Genomic DNA, 23,457 nt, shown 5'->3' with positions numbered 1-23,457 from the left:
AGTGTTGAGATTCTGTTTAAAAGAGAACAGTAGGATGCATGTGTGTTGGTGTGTCATTTTTAATACACCATACTTTCATTTTTTGTTGCATTTAGTGGCAGCATCGTGACTCAGCGGTTAGCACTAGAACCTGGGTTCGATTCCACAGTTGTGACTGTCTGTGTGGAGGTTGCACATTGTCCCTGTGGGTTTCTTCCCACAGTCCAATGATGTGCAGGTTAGGTGGATTGGCCATGCTAAATTGCCCATAGTGTCCAGGGATGAATAGATTAGGTGGATTAGCTACGGGAAATGCAGAGTTACAGGGATAGGGTAGGTTTGGGTGGTATGGTCTTCGGAGGGCCAGTGTGGCCTTGATGGGCTGAATGGCCTGCTTTCACACTGTAGGGTTTCTATGATTCTAGTGTTTCAGACTGTATGTTAAACTGAATGATTTACCTGTTTATTTACAGATTCCATCACCATTCACTACATGAAGTTACTAAGCTTGTTTTGAGCTACAAGCACAATTGGTTGATATTGGGTGAGCAGTGAGAGCAGTTATCCAGTTTGGCATGTTTTTCATTGACACCACTTTTTGCACACTAATATAATACAATGCAATACATCACAGGAATAGGCCCTTTGGCCCACCAAACCTGCACCGATTCCTAATTCTTATTTAGACTCACTAATTATTGTCCATACATGGTTTATATCCCTCTGATCACCTCCCATTCATGTGTCAATCAAGATACACCCCAAATGTGTCAGAATCCACCACCTCCAGTGACAGTGTGTTCCAGGCACCCACCACCCTCTGTGTGAAAAACTTTCCCTGCACTTCTCCCCTAAAATTTCCCCCTCTCACTTCGAATATGTGCCTTCTTGCAGTTGTCCTTTCCACCCTGGGAGAAAGCCTCTGACCATTCGTCCTATCTACCCCACTCATAATTTTGTAGACCTCTGTCAGATCTCCCTTCAGCCTCTGTCATTCCAATGAAAGTGATTCAAGTTTATCCAAACTCTCCTCATAAGTAAAACACTCCAGACCAGGCAACATCCTGGTAGACCTTCTCTGCACCGTCTCCAAAGCATCCACATCATTCTGGTAGTGTGGCAACCAGAACTGCACGCAATATTCCAAATGTGGCCTAACTTTTACATTTGATGTCCCTACTGCTATAGGTCAGTGCCTTCTTACCTAAGTTATTGTACTACTTTACAGTTTTAAAAAGTTGAATATTTTTGGTTCCTTTTTGATTATCAGTAATTTGATATTTTAAGATTTTATCAAATCCTAAAATTCTGTCAGCCTATCCATTCACCTTATTAAGTGGCCTGTCTTTGTTTTTTTGCTTTTCCCCAGATATCAGCTTACTTGGTCGTTTGGTAGAAAATAATGTTTGATTTTCTTTTCTGTGTTTAATGTTAGTGTTCATGAGTATCCTAATGATGCCTAGCTTTACCTCATTATCACCTCTCATGTTTCCTCTCATGATGTTAAATTATTAGGCTGCCAGGCTGCTGGATGAGCACAATTCTTCCCTGATTAAGTCTTGGAAAGACAGAAGCTCTTGTCCTTAGTTGCGGCTACAAACTCCACTCCTGAGCCATCAAGTGAGGAGAAAGATTTAAAAGGGACTTGGGGGCAACTTTTTCATCCAGAGGGTGGTTCCTCTGTAGAGTAAACTTCCAGAAGAAGTGGCCAATGCAGGTACAATTGCAGCATATAAGAGACATTTGGACAGGTATATGAATAGGAAAGGTTTAGAGGATATGATTCAAACACAGGAGATGGGGTTAGTTTAGTTTGGGAAACTTGGTCGGCATGGAAGTGTTGGATAAACGGATCTGACACTATGACCCTGTGACTCTAATTTCCTCTCCCTAGCGACTGCCTTTTGCTGAATCAAATAATCTCCAACTCATTTGATCCAAAGATGAGCTTCCAATGGCATATCACTGACACTGCCTCTTTTCACATCTATAATGTTGCCAAATTTAGACTGTACTGCTGGAACACTTAATCGTGTCTTGTTACATTAAGACTCAACTGTTCCAATGAACTTCCGACTGATCTATCACATATATCCCTCTGTAAACTGGAGGTCTTCCAAAACTATGCCGCCTCTGAACTAACCTGCACAAAGTCTCATTTATCCGTCACAGCTGAGCTTGAAGCCCTACATTGGCTCCTGTTCAAGTCATACATCAATTTTAATACTTTTATTCTTATTTGCAAATCCCTCCTGGCTTCCTGATCTTCCAATCCACCACCCTCCAAGATATCTGTGTTCAAACAATTCTGGTGTCTTCTGCAATCCTGATTTTCATTGCTCCACAATTGTTGGCTGAAGCTCTGGAATTCTCTTCCTAAATCACTCCACCTCTCAACCTCCCTTTGCTCCCTTAAGGTCTTCCTTACAATCTATTTTTTTAACCAAACTTTTGCCTGTCTTCTCTAATGTCACCTAACGTGGCTCAATATCAACTGTTGCTTATTATGTACCATGTAATGTTTTATTTTCATATTATTCATTTTATTTTCTAATTTTTGGTTTGAAACTGATAGTTGCAGTTGAGAATTGAACTTTAAAAGTTAAATTGCAGCTTGTTGTAACAAAGAGGAGAAAACAAAACATTCATGTTTACTGTTGGGAATTGGTCTGGAAACATATTGCAGGTTATAGTAGATGATTCAGCACTGAAATGTTTTTATACTCAGTGATGGTCAATTAGTTGGATGTTGAAATGGTCAGACAAGGGAGGATCAGAGCTGCCTAAGTAATCACAGAGAACATCGAAAAAGAAAAACAAAGAGCAAATTGGTTCTGACTGTGTTTTTTGGCAGGAGGCAATTTTGCTTTAGAAGCAGCCGGACTGGGAAGCTGTTTTTGATTTTTGCTCTCTCTAGTTATCGACTTGTTGATAGTTCTGATCCCAGTCTGTAACAAAAAATAAAAGACCCCAGTAAAAGTAAAAGAACAGTGGCAGTTTTTTGCATTGACTGTTGACTTCAGAATTGAAGCAATATATAAAGTCCTCCCAGCCTGAAATGCAGTCCATCATCAAGTGAACTACTAGCTTCTTGTGCCAAAGAGCACACCATCCCAAAAAAGGAACTTCTTCAACCCCATTGCCCATTTTCCTTTTAACGTGGCATAATTGGCATGCTACAAACAGAAACTTAACATTTTACATTAAAAAAAACCCTTGAACCCTGTGACCCATGTAACTAATATGGGCGTCATGAAGGTCTGGAATTTATTGTTGAAATTGTTATCAAACTGGTAAATTATATACTTTTTAAAATTATCCTTTTACTGTACCTGTGTGTTGATGAGATTGTTGGTTTATATTCAAAGAAGATTGGGTTTAGATTGTAGTTATTAATTAGATTGCCTTGTTGCAAGATTTGCTGTTTGTACTTTCTGATTAGGAGCAATTGAGCAATTTTGAGAATTAACGTTTGTCTCTGACTGTCTAAAGCTAGGACAAGGAGTGATGGAGCTATTAGCAAGTAGGGACGTTCCTGATTTGGAAATCACTGAGCACATGATTAGTGTAAATCAGTAAGGTCCAAGGTGTTGTGAGAAGTTCCCACGAATGAGGTTTGAAGAAAAGTTGGACAATCACTTAACCACATGCTAACAGAAAGATCCCTATTAAATCTAATACAACAATGAATAGCTGGAACATCTGAAGAGAAAACAAAATGAATTCAAGACAGCTATAGCATATTTGGTGTGATTCCAAAAGAAAAGGTGAATGAACCTTCAAAGATACCAATGTCTAATAGCACTCTTGCATCTAAGTAGGAAATAAAAAGAGCAATTGTCTTTACATGCTATGTCTTGCCAAATTCTAACATTAAGATAGCAGGAGGAACATAGCAGGCCAGGCAGCATTAGAAGAGCAGGAGCAGGTTAATAATCTACAGCCTGGCCTGCTGTGTTCCTCCAGCTCCACACTGTACTATCTCTGACTCCAGCATCGGCAGTTCTTATTATCTCTGATTAAGACAGCAGGGTTTTCTTTATTCTTGCTGATGTATGTAATTATAGAAAAGTTTATCTTTGTTTCAGAAATTGAAATCATCTAGCATGGTTCTTTCAATTGAGTGCTTGGATATACAAAATTCCCTTTCAGGGTTGATGATCTCCACAGAGATCATAACAATCATTAATGAGGTGAGCAAAAACAAAGTTGCTGGAAAAGCTCGGCAGGTCTGGTAGCATCTGTGAAGGAAAAAACAGAATTAATGTTTCGGGTCCGGTGACCCTTCCTCAGAACGAGGTGAAATGAGGTGAAAGTTTGCCTTTATAAATATGCATGAGGACATAATGTCTGGGATTGGGTTGAGTTATAATTTGGTTTTGACTCTCCATCAAACCTTATTTCATGCCCTCTAGTCTCCAATCCTCTGAAAGTTTTGTTAACTCCATCATGTTAGCCAGTTATTTTAGTCATACCTTAATACATACTCACTCCATGATTTGTAATTCTTCTGTGTCAATTCTTGTTTGTGAAATGCATTGGTACATTTTTCTTCAGGTTAAAGCTGCTAAGTGAATGAAAAGATTTGTTTGAATTCTTGACTAATGTGGTGAACTAATCAACAGAGTCTCTCATACCTATCTGGGGATTTATCCAGCCTCCTGACTCCCCCTGACACATTTATAAGCAGCAAAATCCCAGAGTAACTTGGCTCCTGATCGGATGTAAGAAATTCATTGCAATCAGCTTTTCTTTCCCTGTGAGCAAGTGGAGATATAGGGCTCTCCTTGCAGCCATGGTCACTGATCCAGGTTAGTAATCTGGAGCAGTTAACCTCCCCTAATCATTCAGATCCCACACAGCTCTGAAAAATTGCAGCAGAGATGAAAGGCCGTGACAGTTGATGATGGTTCATTGATATCAGAAGATGCATGGATAGTCAATACAGTGTGTGTTAATCTCATTAATTTGTGTTAAGCTAAAGTGTTAGGGATTTCTTCCATTGGTCTTGTTTTTTCTTTCCTGATCCTTCTTTCATCTGAAGAAGGCGGCTGCCTGATGAGGTTTTATCTCTGGCTCCGAGCTCTCATTAATATTATATTCATGGGATGGTGTGCACTTTGTATGTATTACATAATTAGTCGATTTATTATAGTGGATTAATATTTGCATGTTGTGGCAATAATTATTTTTGCATTGTCAGAAAGGGATAAATGTGATGTTCTTTGACATGGGAAAAGTAAAGATTTATGGGACAGTTGGTAAACAGGGAAATATGGGATTTGATGCTACTGGTCTCACTTCGAATAGCCTGCTTGCACCCCAGCAGAATGGAGGTATCGACATATCTGCCTCTCTTCCTCTTCCTAAACCTTTACTTCTCATTGTCCTTCCACCACTTTTTCCTCCACGTCCTCACCAGTCTATTGGCATTCTCCTGCTTCACCATCCCTTGTCTGGTAAAGTAAAAAAAGCTATTTCCGCATCATGCCAAGTTTGTTCAGAATGCTGTACACCGTCACCAAGCACACCTCAGAGTCCATTCATAATCCTTATGAGGCACTAAGGAAATATGTTCTACAAATGAATGTTACCCCTTAGTATCCCACCACCCAACTGTTGTCAAATCCGATTGAAAAGGCAATCTTTCGTATGAAAACTCAGCAAAACAGCCCCTAGAAAAACAGGCAGATAACATCAATAGACGTCACTTTGCCTATATAGTTAAAGACCCCCACTCCCCGCCCCGCCCCCCGCCCCCCAAAGAAAATACAACTTAGCTTACTCTGACTTGCATTACAATTCATACTGGCTATTTCTGACCAGCTCATATTTTCTCAAGTGCTCAGTTATTCCGTACTTAATGAGAAATTCTAGTCGCTTCTCACAACTGAATTTAAACAGACAGGTCTGTGGACACCTGCTTTGTCTCTCCCACACTTCTAAAATAATGATGTGCCATTAGGAATTTTTTCATGACTAACAGAATTTCTTGTTCAAGGGAGCTCTGAACGGTTGCAACCAACACTTCTACAATTTCCACACCTACTTATTTTTAATACTCTGAGGTGGAAACCATGAGAGCTCGGAGATTTATCGAATCTATGTCCCATTATATTCTTTATTACAATTTATTTTACTGAATAGGGTAAGTTACTTCCCTAGGTTTATTTTCAGTTTCTCTTCTATCACTGGTATTCATTCCCTTCTGCTACTGTGGAAACAGATACTTGCGCAAAATATTTATTTAATGTATCTGCCATTATACGGCAATATTTTGATGTATCAGTAGTATCAACAAAGTGCATTTGTATAGCAACTTTAATACACAAAAGCTCAAGGGGCTACTTGCCGTTACAATTAAACTACATGGCATTAACATCAATAATATCAATAATAACAAGTTAAATGAAGCTTTGCAAGATGTTAGGTCAGATGACCAAAAGCCTGGAGAAGATTTAGGATTTGTCTCAGAGAAGGAGAGTGAGACTGAAAGTTTTACAAAGAGAATTTCAGAGTTTGAGCCTTAAGCAACTGGAAACATGGTAGTCAATGGTCAAGCAATGACATAGGGGAAACGCAAGAGGCCACAATTGGTGGAGCACAGAGATCTCAGAGGGTTGTAGGGCTCGACAAGTTGCAGAAGTAAGGGACACAAGACCACACAGGGATTTTAAAAGAAGAATGATCATTTTACAAAAAGAGGCTTTGGTGGATTGAAGGTAGTGTGTTTTAGCAAACTTATTATGATGGACAAATGGGACTTTGTGAGTGGTAGAATATGTCATTAGAATTTTCAATGTTCATGGAAGGTGGAAGATGGGACGCTGACTAGCAAGGCTTTGGAATAACTAAGGTTAGAGATGGCAAAGACGTGAATGAGTTTTGAGGACATATCAGCCGAGGCAGGATGGAGTTCTTTAATGAGTAGGTACGTCTATGTAGCTTCAAATCTTCTTCATTAAGAAGATGCTGAAGACATTGAAGTTTAAGCCGTGAGTACTGAGACAATCTCCAAAACAGATCCTCGTCTACCAAGATGACTGGAAGACATTTCCCTCAAAACAGAGCCTGCAGATGGTTGGTGATAAAGTGCCAAAGCTGACTGCAATCAGACACAACAGAGTAGTCTAGACCTTAGTTTGCTCTTTCAAAACACAGGGACAGAAAAATAATCCACCACGCATATTGTTCATTTAGTGTAACCACAAACCTCGGACCATCCTGTTCTCATGGATGTGGGCAACATTATTTGTGAAGTTTTTGCTGTCTCTTTTAAGGAGAGCCATTGCTTTATTGAAGAATGTAACAAAGAAGTAAAATTATTTACTTGTTGAAATAACCATCAAAGTTATGCAGAGACAGCAACTGTAAGTTTTGTTAGCTGATAAAATTCCTCCCTGTGATTAGGGCCAGAGCGCTACAGGGAAATAGGATCAGGTCATTTTACTAATTCAATCACAGATAAAAGCAAGCACAGCTTCACAAAGTACGACAGCCAAAGTGACGACAACATCAGAGATGTCTCAGATAATGGAGTTTGAAAATAATCTTGAATCATATGTGCAACAAGTCTCACAGCTCTGACACAGAGTCATTGACGTTGAAACTTCAAGCAGGGAGGGTGATACACCATTTCCAATGTCAGAAATTGATTGAATGTAACATATCTTGTAATCATGCACAGAGAACATCAACATCAACGTATAGAGAGAGATTTCAAAACTTGGAAACAGGCAGCCAGGTGCATTATAGCACATGGTCACAATTACCTTCTCATCCAATGGCACTGCTATCCTCACTCTGTTTTGAGACTGCACTTCTGCTGCAACAACTGGCAAATGTTCCATATTGATGCACAGACAGATGATCCAGTTTGTGTTGCTGAGATTCAGGGAGGAAAATTGCTTGCTGAGGCTTAAGATGAGCTTAATTTCAGCTGGGAGCTCTCCTTCTTTTCCATGCACTTCAAACCAATTGATTTGCTTCCACTCAACTCTGCTCATATTCCCTATCATGCTCTGGTTCAAGATGTAAGCTGCACCTCCATCTTCTTTTTGCAAAGTCATTGAAGCCAAGAGAAAATCATCAGCACATCATTCCACTCTCTGTGGACTTCAAAAACTTCAAACCATATCGGAACTACTAGTCACTTCTACAATCACAGTGAAACACAGAAAATAACAATTAGCAACTCGCCTGAAAATGGTAGACTACTTAGAAATGTTGGAGTGTCTATCCTATTACTGAATGCATGTTTAGTGATGTGATTCTAAGACAGGGCAATAGTGGGAGTGTACAACTCCTAAACAACACCACTAGCATGAAATCAGTATATGCTGACTGCATTTCTGATCGACCTAGTCAGCATGGCTTTGGCAGTTGCTCCCCTATGCACATGCTAATAGCCCCCATTATAACAGTTTCAAAACATCCATTAAGTGTGGAATAGTTTACACCATGGGCACTATTTCAGGGGTAACATGGTGTCCTTAGCACCGAAAGACATGGTATTATGGAGCCAAATTAGTGGCAGTTGTTTGATCGTGATCTAATTACCAACTATGTTCATTTTAGTAAGTGAATTGACATCTCTTTTGATCACATGTCAGACTACATGGAACTAGGATGTAATACATTTAAATTTTTAGGCAAAGTGTTACATCAGCACCGCATTAAAGATTAAACTTATTATTGCTATAATTCACTGTCTTTTCTTTTCCCAATCTGTTATGTTATGTCTCACAGTCAGCATGAGATTATGCCAATGTTCATGATATCACCACTATATGTAGCATGTGACCTGAGGGTCTGAAAATTTCATACCTCAACTTACCTTGGATCATTTGAAACATGACACTGTAGTACTGCTTTGTGTTGTGATCTCTTAGCTTAAAATCAGTCTAGACATGTATATGCCTGAGAAATATAATATTTGTACATAATTATCATTTGTAAAATTTCTTCAACACCACGGCATACATGTCCAGTTTCTTATAATGCCACAAAAACAAAGTTGCTGGAAAAGCTCAGCAGGTCTGGCAGCATCTGTGGAGGAAAGAACAGAGTTAACATTTCAGGTCCGGTGACCCTTCCTCAGAATTTTTCTTATAATGCTATATAGGCATTGTCACATCAGGTATATCATCCTGCTAGAGGAAAGCCCACACTTATGGCTTTTTCATAAGGAGCTGGAAGTCTCAGTTGCTGCTTACCAAATGCTATACAACAGAGTAGAAGTTTAAGAAAGTTCAATGCTATTGTAAGGAACATGGATCCTAGCATTGATTTAGCTGGAGGATCCAGCTACCTCATAAACTTATGTGTGCAATACAAGGACATTGAGAGACATGTATAATAGAACCTTCATATGCATATGAAGCTTTTTGGGATAATAGGAAGCTTTGATGATGAAATAACTGCACAGAGGCCAGTATCCTTTAACTAAGCTACCCTTTATTTATGTGTGCACAGTACATGGGCTCTGACCAGCCAGAAATGAGTCCCTAGGATCAGGAGACTCTCTGAATTTCCTGTTCATATCTGTCAGCAAGGGCTCCCTAATTGGCCCTGGTCAATAACCCCAATCTAGGATCTCATAGTCAATGAGATCCACATGGAGCTCGTTCCAATCACCACAGGTAATATTTTCCAATCTCAGTTCTCCTGCCATTACCAAAAGTATATTTGGGGTATTGTGTCGCACTTGATTCCTTGATGAAAAAATGTTGACTGGAGTTTCCTAAAGTACACTTAAAGTATCAGAACAAAGAACAAACTCATAACTGATGAAACACTTCGGATAGAATGGAAGGTAGAACTTTCAGAACTCTCCTTGACATAACTTTAGTTGTGAGCAGGATGGCTTACAGATACTTTCTTGAAAAAGCTGAATGGCTTGGACTGAGACCTTGATAGAGTGAATTGTATCAGAAATCTGAAAGGAATAGGTTTTAAGGGCCAAAATGCAGACAGAAAGGGCCAAATTACTTTTTCTTATTCCATGCTACTAACTCAATTTAGTCAGTCTGGTTCATAACAGAAAAAAGATAACGCTATTCAAAAGCTTGACCTCATAGAAGCTGTTGCTAATGTGGCTGTTCATGGTCTTAGGTAACCTCAACCTAATCCAACGTTTTACAGAAAGGACCACATTACACACTAAGCGATAAAGCTAAAGCGCCAGGAATATAAGAGAGTGTGACAGCATGGACACTGTTAGCTGAGTGACAGAAAACAACAGTTATGACAAATGGTTGCTTTTTCAGATTTAAGGAGGGTGTGATGTTGGGTTATTTAAATATTGGGACAAGTGCTACTGCTTTTTGTGATTTAATGGTGGAGATTTGGGTGTGTGAGGCGCAATTTGAAAACTTTTTTTATGCCGCTAAATTTGTTAGTATGGTGAATCTGAATTGAATAAGCGTAATCTTCGATAAGAGAAAGACATACTGGTGAAATGAGCAGTCTCCTTAGATTGAATTTTCAATATTTCCATGTTCACCTAGCACTGAATGATTTTCTCAGGGTTGGAGCCTATTAATTATCATAGAATCATAAAATAGTCCCCTGAAAGAAAGAGGCCATCCAGCTTGTTTCATCTGTGCTTTGTGCATGACAATAATTCAACCGACTCCCCTGTCTTGTACTTTTAGTCCCGTAAATACTTTCCCTTCAAATAATTTTCTAGCCCTTTTGAAATCCATGATTGCCTCTGCAAAACTTTCTGCATTCCAGAGCAAAACTTCTAGCTGGATTCAAACATTTATTTTGATGTTGCCATTGACTATTTTGCTAATCAGTGTAATTTGGCGTGGTTCTGGATCTGGATGCCAGTGAGAACTGTTTCTCTCTACTTACTCTGTCCAGATCACTTCTGATTGTGAACACTTCTACTAAACTTACTCTCAAACACACCAATTGTTTCTAATCCAGCCTCAGAACTGAAATTCTTTACCCTGGAAACTTTCTTGCAAATCTTATTCTGCAACTACTGTAAGCCTTTGAGTATTTTCCAATGTTTGATGTCCATTGTTGGAAATAATACACCAGTCGAGGCTGAAGCAATGGCTCATAAAGGTTCGCCATAACTTCCTTGCTTTTGAACACTATTGCACATTTCTAAAACCCAAGATCTTATACCTAATGAACATATTCTTCAAAATCTGCCTGGCCCATTTCAACAATTTGTGCTTAGAAACTCCCAGATCCCTCTGCTGCATTCATTAATTACATTATATTTCTTTCCTTGTACCACTTCATACATCTCTGCGTTATATTTCATTTGCCTTATGACAGTTTACTTCAGCAGTCTGCCTGTGTCCTATTGGAGATTGTGCATTCCCACTTAGCGTTCATTATAGTCATAAGTCTAATGCTATCCACAGATTTTTAAAATTGCACCTTACACACCAATACATCCCTCATTAAAATATATCAATAAAAGCCATGGCACGTATCCCAATGCGACTACATCCCTTCCTCACTGTGACTCATGGTTCCTCTCACTTAGCTGACATTGTACTCATGCTGTCATTCTCCCTTTTATTCCATGGGTTTTACTTTAATGATAACACTGTGATGTGGCCCTTTCCATACTTAGAGGTCTACACACACACAACATCAGTCACAATACCTCCATCAAACCTCTTTGTCAAAAACTCAACCGAGTTAGTTAATCATGATTTTCTCTCAAATAATCCATTCCGGTTTGCTTTAATTAATGCACACTTATTCAACGACTGTCAATTTTGCCCTAGATTCATGTTTCTAGAAGTTTTCCACCACAGAGGTTAAACTGACTGGCCTGTAGTTTCTGAGTTTCAATTTTACACCTTTTCTGAGCAAAGGGAGTAACATTTGCAAATCTGCAGTTGCAAGGCACTGCCTCTGTGTCAAAGGAGAATTCAAAGAAACGTGATCAAACAACAGACATTTATGACTTAATTCGAATAAGCACAAGGTGCTCAACAGCCGAACAAAATAAATTCTGGTGTTTTGGAGCAAATCCAAAAGATTTCCAACATCAGACAGAAATCTCCCACTGCAGATGGGCTGAGACTCAAGCCTGTAATTAGGAAGTCTCTTAACTGGAGAAAGGAAAGGCAGCTACAAAGCTACCCCTGCCACTGAAGGCAGTTTGCTTAATGCATTGAATACCTGAAACCTGTCATTATCTTCCACAGAAGAAATGGTAAGGCAGGATGGAAGGATCATAAATCCTGTTGGAACCCAGTCCTCCACTTACAGGCAGCAAATAAGAAAGGTAGAGATAACAAGGTGTAGAGCTGGATGAACACAGCAGGCCAAGCAGCATCAGAGGAGCAGGAAGGCTGATGTTTCGGGCCTAGACCCTTCTTCAGAAATGGGGGAGGGGAAGGGGGTTCTGAAATAAATAGGGAGAGAGGGGGAGGTGGATAGAAGATGGATAGAGGAGAAGATAGGTGGACAGGAGACAGACAGGTCAAAGAGGCAGGGATGGAGCCAGTAAAGGTGAGTGTAGGTGGGGAGGTAGGGAGGAGATAGGTCAGTCCAGGGAGGACGGACAGGTCAAGGGGGCGGGATGAGGTTAGTAGGTAGGAGATGGGGGTGGAGCTTGAGGTGGGAGGAGGGGAGAGGTGGGAGGAAAGACAGGTTAGAGAGGCGGGGACGAGCTGGGCTAGTTTTGGGATGCGGTAGCGGGGAGGGGAGATTTTGAAGCTTGTGAAGTCCACATTGATACCATTGGGCTGCAGGGTTCCCAAGCAAAATATGAGTTGCTGTTCCTGCAACCTTCGGGTAGCATCGTTGTGGCACTGCAGGAGGCCCAGGATGGACATGTCGTCTGCGGAATGGGAGGGGGAGTTGAAATGGTTTGCGACTGGGAGGTGCAGTTGTTTAGTGCGAACCAAGCGCAGGTGTTCTGCAAAGCGGTCCCCAAGCCTCAGCTTGGTTTCCCCGATGTAGAGGAGGCCACAACGGGAACAACGGATGCAATATACCACACCTGCACATCTGCAGATCTGCCCACCTCGAGCCCCACCCCCATCTCCTACCTACTAACCTCATCTTGCCCCCTTGACCTGTCTGTCCTCCCTGGACTGACCTATCTCCTCCCTACCTCCCCACCTACACTCACCTTTACTGGCTCCACCCCTGCCTCTTTGACCTGTCTGTCTCCTCTCCACCTATCTTCTCCTCTATCCATCTTCTATCCACCTCCCCCTCTCTCCCTATTTATTTCAGAACCCCCTTCCCCGCGCCCATTTCTGAAGAAGGGTCTAGGCCCGAAATATTAGCTTTCTTCTGATGCTGCTTAGCCTGCTGTGTTGATCCAGCTCTACACCTTGTTATCTCAGATTCTCCAGCATCTGCAGTTCCTACTATCTCTGAAATAAGAAAGGTAGATTTGCATCAGGATGTTCTAAGGTTCTTTGCAACAAATGAGGGCCTTTTGAAGGGTGGACACAATTGTGGGAAACACAGCAACCAAAATGCAACATTCCCACAACCAGTAAGATGTAATGACCAGCTAGCCTTTTATAAGGCATGGGTTGAAAGTTAGTTATCAGTCAGGTCGCTGGATAGGTGTGAAACTCCCTGACTTCTCTTCAAGAAAATTCATTGATATCTCTCACATTCACCTCTGGGGGAAAATGAACATTTCTCATCAGTGTCTGAATTGAAAGAAGATACCTCTGACATAGACAGGAAACTGGAGTGGGACTTGAACACACTGGCTTTTGAATTAGTTAGTGGTAGTGCTGCTTACCTTTGGTGATTGTGGAGTAAAGGGTTAACTATAACTTTAATATATGTTCACGTGCATAAGGAGTCATGACATGATAATGCCAGAACAAGATGGAACAGGGATCTCAGCTTGTAAGGGGCCTAGACAGGCTTTCTCTTACCCTTTCTACTTTATTGTGTTATATTTGAGTCGAAAATAATAGACCTTACTGCACAGTGGCAGCATTCAGGAACACAGCAAACAGAAGTATAAAAACCAAAAAGAACCTCTCCAGAAGAACTCACAACCTGGAAGGTAGAAGAAATCAGCCAATCGGCATCAAAAGACTCTCAGGAAAAAGGCCCACAAAAGGTTTGGGGAGAAAAGTTTATGATGCAATCAACCTATGGAGAGTGCAAAGGAAAGATCTGCAGTGCAGCAGAACACAGGAAGTGATCCACCAGACAAGGGAAGCACAGGAAAGGCCGCAGCCAGATGATGAGCACTAGAGATACTGCACAGGGCACTCAGTATGCTAAAGTAACGAAAATCTGCAAGAGGGAATGTGGCAAGCTACTTATTTAATTAGCTGAACAGTCAGTGTAAGATGGCTGTAGAGTGCATCTACACGTGGAGATGGGAAATGAAAGAAATCACAGAAAGTCTGCCCATAGAAAACACAGGAAGAAAAGTAACATGGTCGTCACTTTTACAAGGCTCTATTGATAGGAACGTTCCCCAGCCAGGAAAGGTGCCATTTCAGAACAGAAACAAAAGCACAAAAACTCAAAAAAAAACAATCCATACCAATCCAGAAGTACCCAAGGATTTGAGGATACTGAAAAACAGCATGAATTCTTATGGAGGCACGTAACACACTCACTTAAAGATTTCGGCTGTCTGTTTATATAGACCCATAAGACAAATTCTGGCATGAAGATATCATGGTTAGTGGCAAGAGAATTAACTTTAATTTGAATGCGAGGTTGGATGTGCCCTTTCTGTCTCTGCTCTGATTGAAGTCAAGATTTTTCTGCCTGTTTTCATTCAATGCTGGGGCCACCGAAGTTGACTCAATGTGTCACTAATTAGTCTTCACAACAGAAATCTTAATGCAAAAACACAGAAAAAGTTACTGTAGATAATTCATTTCTCAAAAGAGGATAGAACTATTGGGAAAAGAAAGCATGAAGGTGACCAGCTACAAGATGTCATTCTATATCTTAGCTTGTTCTTTCAGAAAAGAATTGCAGAAGTTGCTTGCCATTAACACAAATATTTTGCTATAAAAAAGCAACCATTGTAGATTTCCTGGCATGTAAAGGAACCAATAACTGAAAATGAGCTTATAGTCCTTCACCTACACATGAACAAAAGAAAATCTTCAGAATTTCTTTTAGAGGCAGCAAGGTATCCACAAAATCTGGGAAGAATTCTGGAGTTACGAGATTAAGTTAAGTATCAAGGAGAGTTCAGAGTTTTGACACAGATTTATAGGCATTGCAGCTTTGGATAGGGAGGCTAGTACTTCTTTTAACAGAAATTAAATGCATGTAACAGAAAATTACAACAATGTGCAAAGTACTTCATGGATGAACTTGATAAGGTCATAAAACAAAACTTCAAACCTTGGAAACAACCCAGAATTAGGTATTTCAACGGCTGCAAGCAGCTTGTGAAAAGCTATCCAGCCAAATGGAAGATGTTTAAGACCAAATGGAAGACCATTTGGATTGAACAAATATTGAATTTTGGGAGAATATTAACTTACATAAATTTCAGCCAAAGTCTGCAAGTGAGTCTCATCAGCAAGACATAGAAACACTCAAGGTACAGTAAAGAAGCAGAGGCCCAAACTACAGCGGAGTATCTTGGAGCAATCTAACATGAAGCATCAGCTTGAACACACTAAAATTAAAGAAGAGTTGGGCAAAAACAGACTGCTAAACTATAATCCCAGCTATTAGCAGCCACATGGTGCTGTCAAGTGTCGGAAACTGAAAAGGAACAGTTTCTTAGGGAAATCAAACTATTGCAGCAGGTACTTAATAAGTTAATGAAACAAATCTATGACCTCCAAGTCTAACATTGCAACATTAGTGATCAAACAAACAGTCAAATGAAAGAATGTGAATGAACACGACTGCATCACAGATTGTAATGATATCTGGTCAGAAATATTGGTTTGATTGAGAAATAAACACAAATAATAAGGCAGAGTACACATACATACGAAAAAGACATTTAAAGTATTACGGTTCTCAAAAGAAAGAGCATACGTAAGAGGGATGTGGAAATTGCGCATGTATGCTATTAGTTTCAACAACTACACAGCACAGACAATAAAATAGTACAAACAATTGCTTAAACGCTAAGGCTTTGAAAAACATGTATCAATATGACACCTGGTCTTGAAATTAACATGTTAATAGCAACAAAAATACTGGAACCATTAATCTGTCAAGAATGACAATCTTTAACACATAATACCATTAGAAACCATTAGACAACACTCATAAAGACAGGGAAATGTTTTTACTGAACATTTACTGATAAATGTTCAATGAAGTATTGTTTTAGGATTGAAAGAACAAAGGAGTATGAAAGGAATATTCAGATACAAAAATGCAACATGTATACTAGTGAACCTTTAGAGTCATAGAGTCATAGAGATGCACAACAGGAAAACAGACCCGCCGGTCCATTGCGTCCATGCCGACCAGATATCCTATCTAAATCTAGTCCCGTTTGCCAGCATTTGGCCATATCCCTCTAAACCCTTCCTATTCATTTACCCATCCAGATGCCTTTTAAATGTTGTAATTGTTCCAGCCTCCACCACTTCCTCTGGCAGCTCATTCCACACATGCACCACCCACTGTGTGAAAAAGTTGCCCCTCAGGTCCCTTTTAAATCTTTCCCCTCTGAACTTAAACCTATGCCCTCCAGTTTTGGACTCTTGGGGAAAGACCTTGCTCTTTCACCCTATCTATGCCCCTCTTGATTACATAAACCTCTGCACTCCAAGGTCTCTTTATTCAAAAACATTCCTAAGGACCTTGCCATTCATTGTATAAATGTTGCCCTGATTTGCCATTCTATTTATCTAAACATTTATCACATTTCACATTTATCTAAATCAAACTCCATTTGCCACTCCTTGGCCCATTGGTCCATCTGATCAAAATCCCATTGTACTCTGAGGTAACTTTCTTCGCTGTCCACTACACCTCAACTTTTGGTGTCATCTGCACACTTATTAACCATGCCTCCCATATTCACATCCAAATTATTTATAAAAAATGATGAAAAGCAGTGGACCCAGCACCTATCCTTGTGGCACACAACTGGTCACAGTCCTCCAGTCTGAAAAGCGACTCTCCACCATCACCCTCTGTCTTGTACATCCCAGCCAGTTCTGTCTCCAAATAGCTAATTCTCCCTGTATTCCATGTGATCTAACCTTGCTAACCAGTCTACCATGAGGAACCTTGTCAAATGCCTTACTGAAGTCCATATAGATCACAACCAACACTCTGCCCTCATCAATCCTCTTCATTACTTCTTCAAAAAACTCAAAAAACAAAGTTAGTCAGACATGACTTCCCACGTACAAAGCCATGTTGACTATCCCTAATCAGTCCTCGCCTTTCCAAATACATATAAATCCTATCCCTCAGGATTCCCTCCAACAAGTTGCCCACCAATGATGTCAAGCTCACTGATCACCCTGGCTTTTTCTTACCATCTTTCTTAAATAGTGGCACCGTGTTAGCCAATCTCCAGTCATCCAGCACCTCACCTGGAGCTATCAATGATATAAATATCTCATCAAGGGGCCTAGCAAACACATCCTTAGCTTCCCATAGAGTTCTAGGTTACATCCGATCAGGTCCCAGGGATTTGTTTACCTTTATGCGTTTTAAGATGTCCAGCACCTCCTCCTCTCTAATAAGGACATTTTTCAAGCTGTCGCTGTCTATTTCCCCATATTCTATATCTTCCATATCATTCTCTACAATAAACACTTACACAAAATACTGAGATAACAAGGTGTAGGGCTGGATGAACACAGCAGGCCAAGCAGCATTTCAGGAGCAGAAAAGCTGACGTTTCGGGTCTAGACCCTTCTTCAGAAATCTTCACCATATCTATGCCCCTCTTGATTACATAAACCTCTGTAAGGTTCCCCCCTCAGCCTTTGACGTTCCAGGGAAAACAGCCCCAGCCTATTCAACCTCTCCTTATAACTGAAAACTTGTAAATCTTTTCCAAACCATTTCAAGTTTCACAACATTCTTCCTGTAGCAGGGAGACCAAAATTGCATGCAGTATTCCAAAAGTGGCCGAACCAATGTCCTGTACAGCCACAACATGACTTTCCAACTCCTATACTCAATGCAAATCTTCATATTTTCTGAAGAAGGGTCTAGACCCGAAACGTCAGCTTTCCTGCTCCTCTGATGTTGCTTGTCCTGCTGTGTTCATCCAGCCCTACACCTTGTTATCTCAGATTCTCCAGCATTGGCAGTTACTACTATCTCTACACAAAATACTCATTTAGTATCGCCCCCATCTCCTGCGCTTCCACACATAAGAGGCCCTGCTGATCTTTAAGGGGCCCTATTCTTTCCCAGTTAGCCTACTGTCCTTACCGTACTTATAAAATCCCTTTGAATGCTCCTTAATCCTATTTGCCAAGGCTATCTCATGTCCCCTTTTAGTCCTTCTGATTTCCCTCTTAAGTATACACCTATTGGTATTCACTCGATCCCTGCTGTCTATCCCTGACATATGCTTCCTTCTTATTCTTGACCAAAACCTCAATTTCTCTAGTCATCCAGCATTCCCTCCACCTACCAGCCTTGCCCTTCACCTTGACAGAAAAATACTATCTCTGAACTCTGGTAGTCTCATTTTTAAAGGCTTCCCATTTTCCAGCTGTCCCTTTACCTGTGAACATCCACCCCCAAACAACTTTTGAAAGTTCTTACCTAATACTGTCAAAATTGGCCTTCCTCCAATTTAGAAATTTATCTTTTAGATCCGGTCTATCCTTTTCCATCACTATTTTAAAACTAATAGAGTTATGATCACTGGCCACAAAGTGCTCCCCCACTGACACCTCAGTCACCTGCCCTGCCTTATTTCCCAAGAATACATCAAGTTTTACATCTTTCTAGTAGGTACATCCACCTACTGAATCAGAAAATTTTCTTGGACACACTCAACAAATTCCTCTCCAACCAAGCCGTTAACACTATGGCAGTTCCAGTCTATGTGTGGAAAGTTAAAATCCCCTACTATAACTGCCCTATTATTCTTATAGATGATTGAGATCTCCTTACAAATTTGTTTCTCAATTTCCCGCTGGCTATTGGAAGGATTTACAGTACAATCCTAGTAAGGTGGTTATCTCTTTCTTATTTTACAGTTCCACCCAAATAACTTCCATGGATGTATTCCCAGGAATACTCTCCCTAAGTACAGCCATGATGTTAAATCTATTCAAAAACACCACTCCCCCACATCTCTTGCCCCGTCTTTCTATCCTTCCTATAGCATCTATACCCTGGAACATTAAGCTGCCAGTCCTGTCCATCCCTGAGCCACGTCTCTGTAATTGCTATGATATCCCAGTGTCTCATTCCCAACCTTGCCCCCAGTTTGCCTGCCTTACCTCTTGCATTGAAATAAATGCAGTTTAATTTATCAGTCCTACTTTGTTCCCTGCTTTGTTCCTGCCCACCCTGACTGATGGATTTGCTCCTTTCTCCAATTGCACCAGTTTCAGGCTGATCTATTTCCTCACTATCTCCCTGGGTCACCCACCCACTACTAGTTTAAATCCTTCTGAGTAGCTCTAGCAAATTTCCCTGCCAGCATATTACTCCCCTTCCAATTTAGGTACAAACTGTCCTTTTTATACAAGTCACTACTACCCCAGAAGAGATTCCAATGATCCAAAAATGTGAATCCTTCTCCCCTGCAACAACTCCTTAGCCACACATTCATCTGCTCCATCTTCCCATTCTTACCCTCACTAGCTCGTGCACCAAGAGTAATCCAGATATTACTACCCTCAAGGGCCTCTTTTGTAAAATCCTGCCTAACTTCCTATATGCTTTCCTCAGAATCTCATCCTTTTATCTTCCTATGTAATTAGTTCCAATATGTACAATAATTTCCTGCTTGTCCCTCTCCCCTTAGAGAATATTCTGCACCTTCTCCAAGATATCCTTGATCCTGGCACCAGGGAGGCAACACACCATTCTGATTTCTTGCTGTCGGGGCAGAAATGTCTATCTGTGCCTCTGACTAATGAATCCCCTATCACAACTGATTGCTTGTTACATTACATCAGAGCCAATCTCGGTACCAGAAACCTGGCTATCATTGCTACATTCCCAAAGAGTCCATCACCCTCCACTATTTTCCAAAACAGCATATTTGTTTGAGATGGGGATAGCCCTAGCTGACTCCTGCACTACCAGCCTACCCCTTCTACCTTTCCTGGAGGTAACCCATCTACCTGACTATATCTGTGGTTCTCCTCCCTTCCCACAACTGCCATCCATCACATCTCCTAGCTTTTGTGAATTTCTCATTACCTCTAACTGCCACTCAAACTGATTTCTGCAATCCTTTAACAAAAGATTAATTTATTATTGAAAGAATAAGGCAGAAGTAAAATGAATATGAAACATCATAACTAAATTGATTTATGAAGTTGTTTACTATGATCCAAAGAGTCTTCACTGAGTCATTTGCAAAGTAGGAGGAATTCAATTACCACGAAAAGCAAGACCCTTTTCATTGAAATTTCAGAAGTATTAGAAGCCCTCAGCTAATACTCCTCAAAAATGTATTTTCCCCCACTAGGAGGAGATACCTCATTCACTCAGAGGTCAACGTTAAGACTTTGTTTTAATGTTGATGGATGTTTTAGACATTGTTAGATACTCTATTTTTAGCTATTCTAGATTTCTTTGATGCTCTTGAATAGTTTTAAGAAGTATTAAACTGGATTTTATCAAATTTGGTGTTACATTGTTTGATGGTTTTTGGCACAGAAGCATATTATCCACTTAATTTGTATTGCTTATTAATTTATGTTAATAAAATTATAAACTTATTGCGTCATCTTACTGAAGTTTTCAGCTACACTAAATTAACTCAACTTAAGTGGGGAAGTATAAATCCTGAAGAGATTGACCTTGACCTTTAAACTATCTGGAACATTTATAGCATTGCAAGGTGTATTAAATTTAAACAGGTTACTTAGAGGATGGTAACATTCTCAGGTAGTTTCTTCTTCAATGGAATGGTTGTGCAAATCTTACAAACTGAAAACTTTTAAGCAATTGTGAAATTGATTAGCTTGAACTTAGCAAACAGAAATTATCAGGGAAATGCTCCTGATCTAAATTTGCTCAAGAAAAGAGTTAAAAACCCATAAATCACTTCAGGGTGTTCAGTTATTATCAGTCTACAGACAGTGCTCAGAGAAAACCAGGAACTCACAACTGAGAAAGCAAAGCTTACAGTAAATGTTTACAAGTCCTTTGCAGAAGTAGCTGTCGCTCCTGAGAAGTTGGCAAAAAAAAAGAAATGTACTAATAATGGAAAGAGAATCTCTTTTACTAAAATATTCAGAATGCAAAGATCACTGTAAATTATAAGGCTTGGGAAACATTCTGCTACAATCAACATGTGTTGATCATATATCAGAAAACAAAACATTGAGAGAGAACAGGGATCATGATTTAAGTTGTCAGAAGACTAACTGCCAAAGGTAGTCATCATTAATGAAACAGATCATCTCTAAACTGATCAAGATTTATTAAAGATGAAATTAAAGAAAAAGGAGGAAAAGATACAAGCCTGCAAAATTTAGCCAGTCCAAATGCTGAGATGGGATTCCAACGAGAAGAGACCTTACAGAATGAATGTCTCTGATTATCGTTCTATTGTCCAATCTTCCCTCAAGTCTTCAGATAAGAGTATTCACAGGAACTTCTGAGGGATCCCACACATGATAGAAAATCCAAGAGGGTTCACTTTCAAAGACTTTGAATGTTCATGATAATGAAATCCTACATTCTTTTGGCACCCCTGAATCCTTGATTTGTATTAAGGAATAACCTTCAGTTGAAGTCTGTATGGCAGTTCTCCTACTACCTAAGGAATGAACAATTCTTAATATAGATCCAGAGACATTTTTCATGCCAGACTAGCCTCAAACTCACAAAAGCGCAGAAGTGCCTTTACCTCAAATTAAATTCAGATTCTGAAACATTAATCTGCCAAGATTTATCCCTTCCAAGGAGGACCTCACAGCATTTGGCCCTCCCAACCATTCTTAAAAAAAATCAAAAATATAGTTATAGTTTGATGCCTTAGCCTGAAGAGAATTGAGGTATGGGAGGGTACACGGAGATAGAGTTAAACGTCAATGGTTAGAAGGGGTATAGTGAAAAACTTAAGAGAAGGTATGAAGGGTTAACTATACCTTTACTGAAAGTCATCTGGAAGTACAGTACTTATCACATTGCTGAAAAATTATCAAAGCATTTATCTTGCACTTTTCAGGACAATTTGCAAAAAAGTACCAATGTAAAGGGGAAAACAACATTTATACTGTGGGAGAAGGCAGTGTTGATTACTTTTCAAGTGGACTCTCATTGCTGCAGGAAAAGCCAATAAAAATGCACCAGTTAATAATGATTGATAGTTAACTGACAAACAATTTTGAATTTATAACCAGACAGGTTGACTCAGTGCCCTGAGAAACAAACCAGAGGATGAATGCCATCTATTTTGTTGAGATGAAACAAGAGCAATCTGCACAAGTTCCTTCTACCTGCAATTACTGTCCAATTGTGGCACCACATGTAATAGTGGACAGAGTGTCAGAAATTTTGCAAGTGCAGGCTTCAGTATGTCTGTACCTTGGCTACTGTGAACAGCTAAAGGGATATGTTGTTTGATACAGTCCATCAATCTTATGGGCATACGATCTACAGACTTAGAATCACACTAGCACTGAAATTATATACCATGTTACTCACTTGTGTGATAGGTCTGATGGTAGCATTCTATTAGGGGCTGACATAACTCATGTGTGCTGCAGAATTGTGAAATAGCTGGCTTTAGCTGTTCCTGCAACTTATAAGGAGTACTAACCTGTGAAAGACTGGACACATTTTAATATATATATGTATAAAAATTACTGCCTAAGCCCATTAATGAGTTTGTGCAATATGCAGCGGTAGACACTATGATTTGGATATCCATTATCTTGCAGGATGATCTTGACTTGGGCTATTTTAGCATCGAGCAAGCTAAAGTATTTGCAGAAGGAGCAGTGTCATGGAGATGTCAGAGAAAAACTGAACCATGACATAAGAGCGTAATATTTCAATCAGGCCTGTCCTGTACCCTTTTGAATGCATTGCGTTATGTTTGATAAATCTTGCTACTGTTCACTCAGCTGAGTGCAGACTTGACCCTGCTGCAATGAAAGCATGTCATTGGAAGAAGGAATTGAGACAACTATGTTCAAGAAATGTAAGCCTTAAAGCCAGATGTTATCCATTTTCTTTGCTGCAATCATCCCAATTTTCAGGCAGGATCATAGATAAGAATTTGTCCCCTTAACTGGAACTTAAAACTAACACTGTCAACTGCAACTTGAGTGGTGGATTTGAGAAACGTTTGTTTATCTGGCCCAAACAATTACCTTTCTACCCATCCTATATGTCATGACA

This window comes from Rhincodon typus, chromosome 6 (genome assembly GCF_021869965.1).
Source record: "Rhincodon typus isolate 14 chromosome 6, sRhiTyp1.1, whole genome shotgun sequence".
Taxonomy (NCBI): domain Eukaryota; kingdom Metazoa; phylum Chordata; class Chondrichthyes; order Orectolobiformes; family Rhincodontidae; genus Rhincodon; species Rhincodon typus.
The sequence above is the reverse complement of the archived record's forward strand: the minus strand, read 5'-3'. Positions refer to the sequence as shown.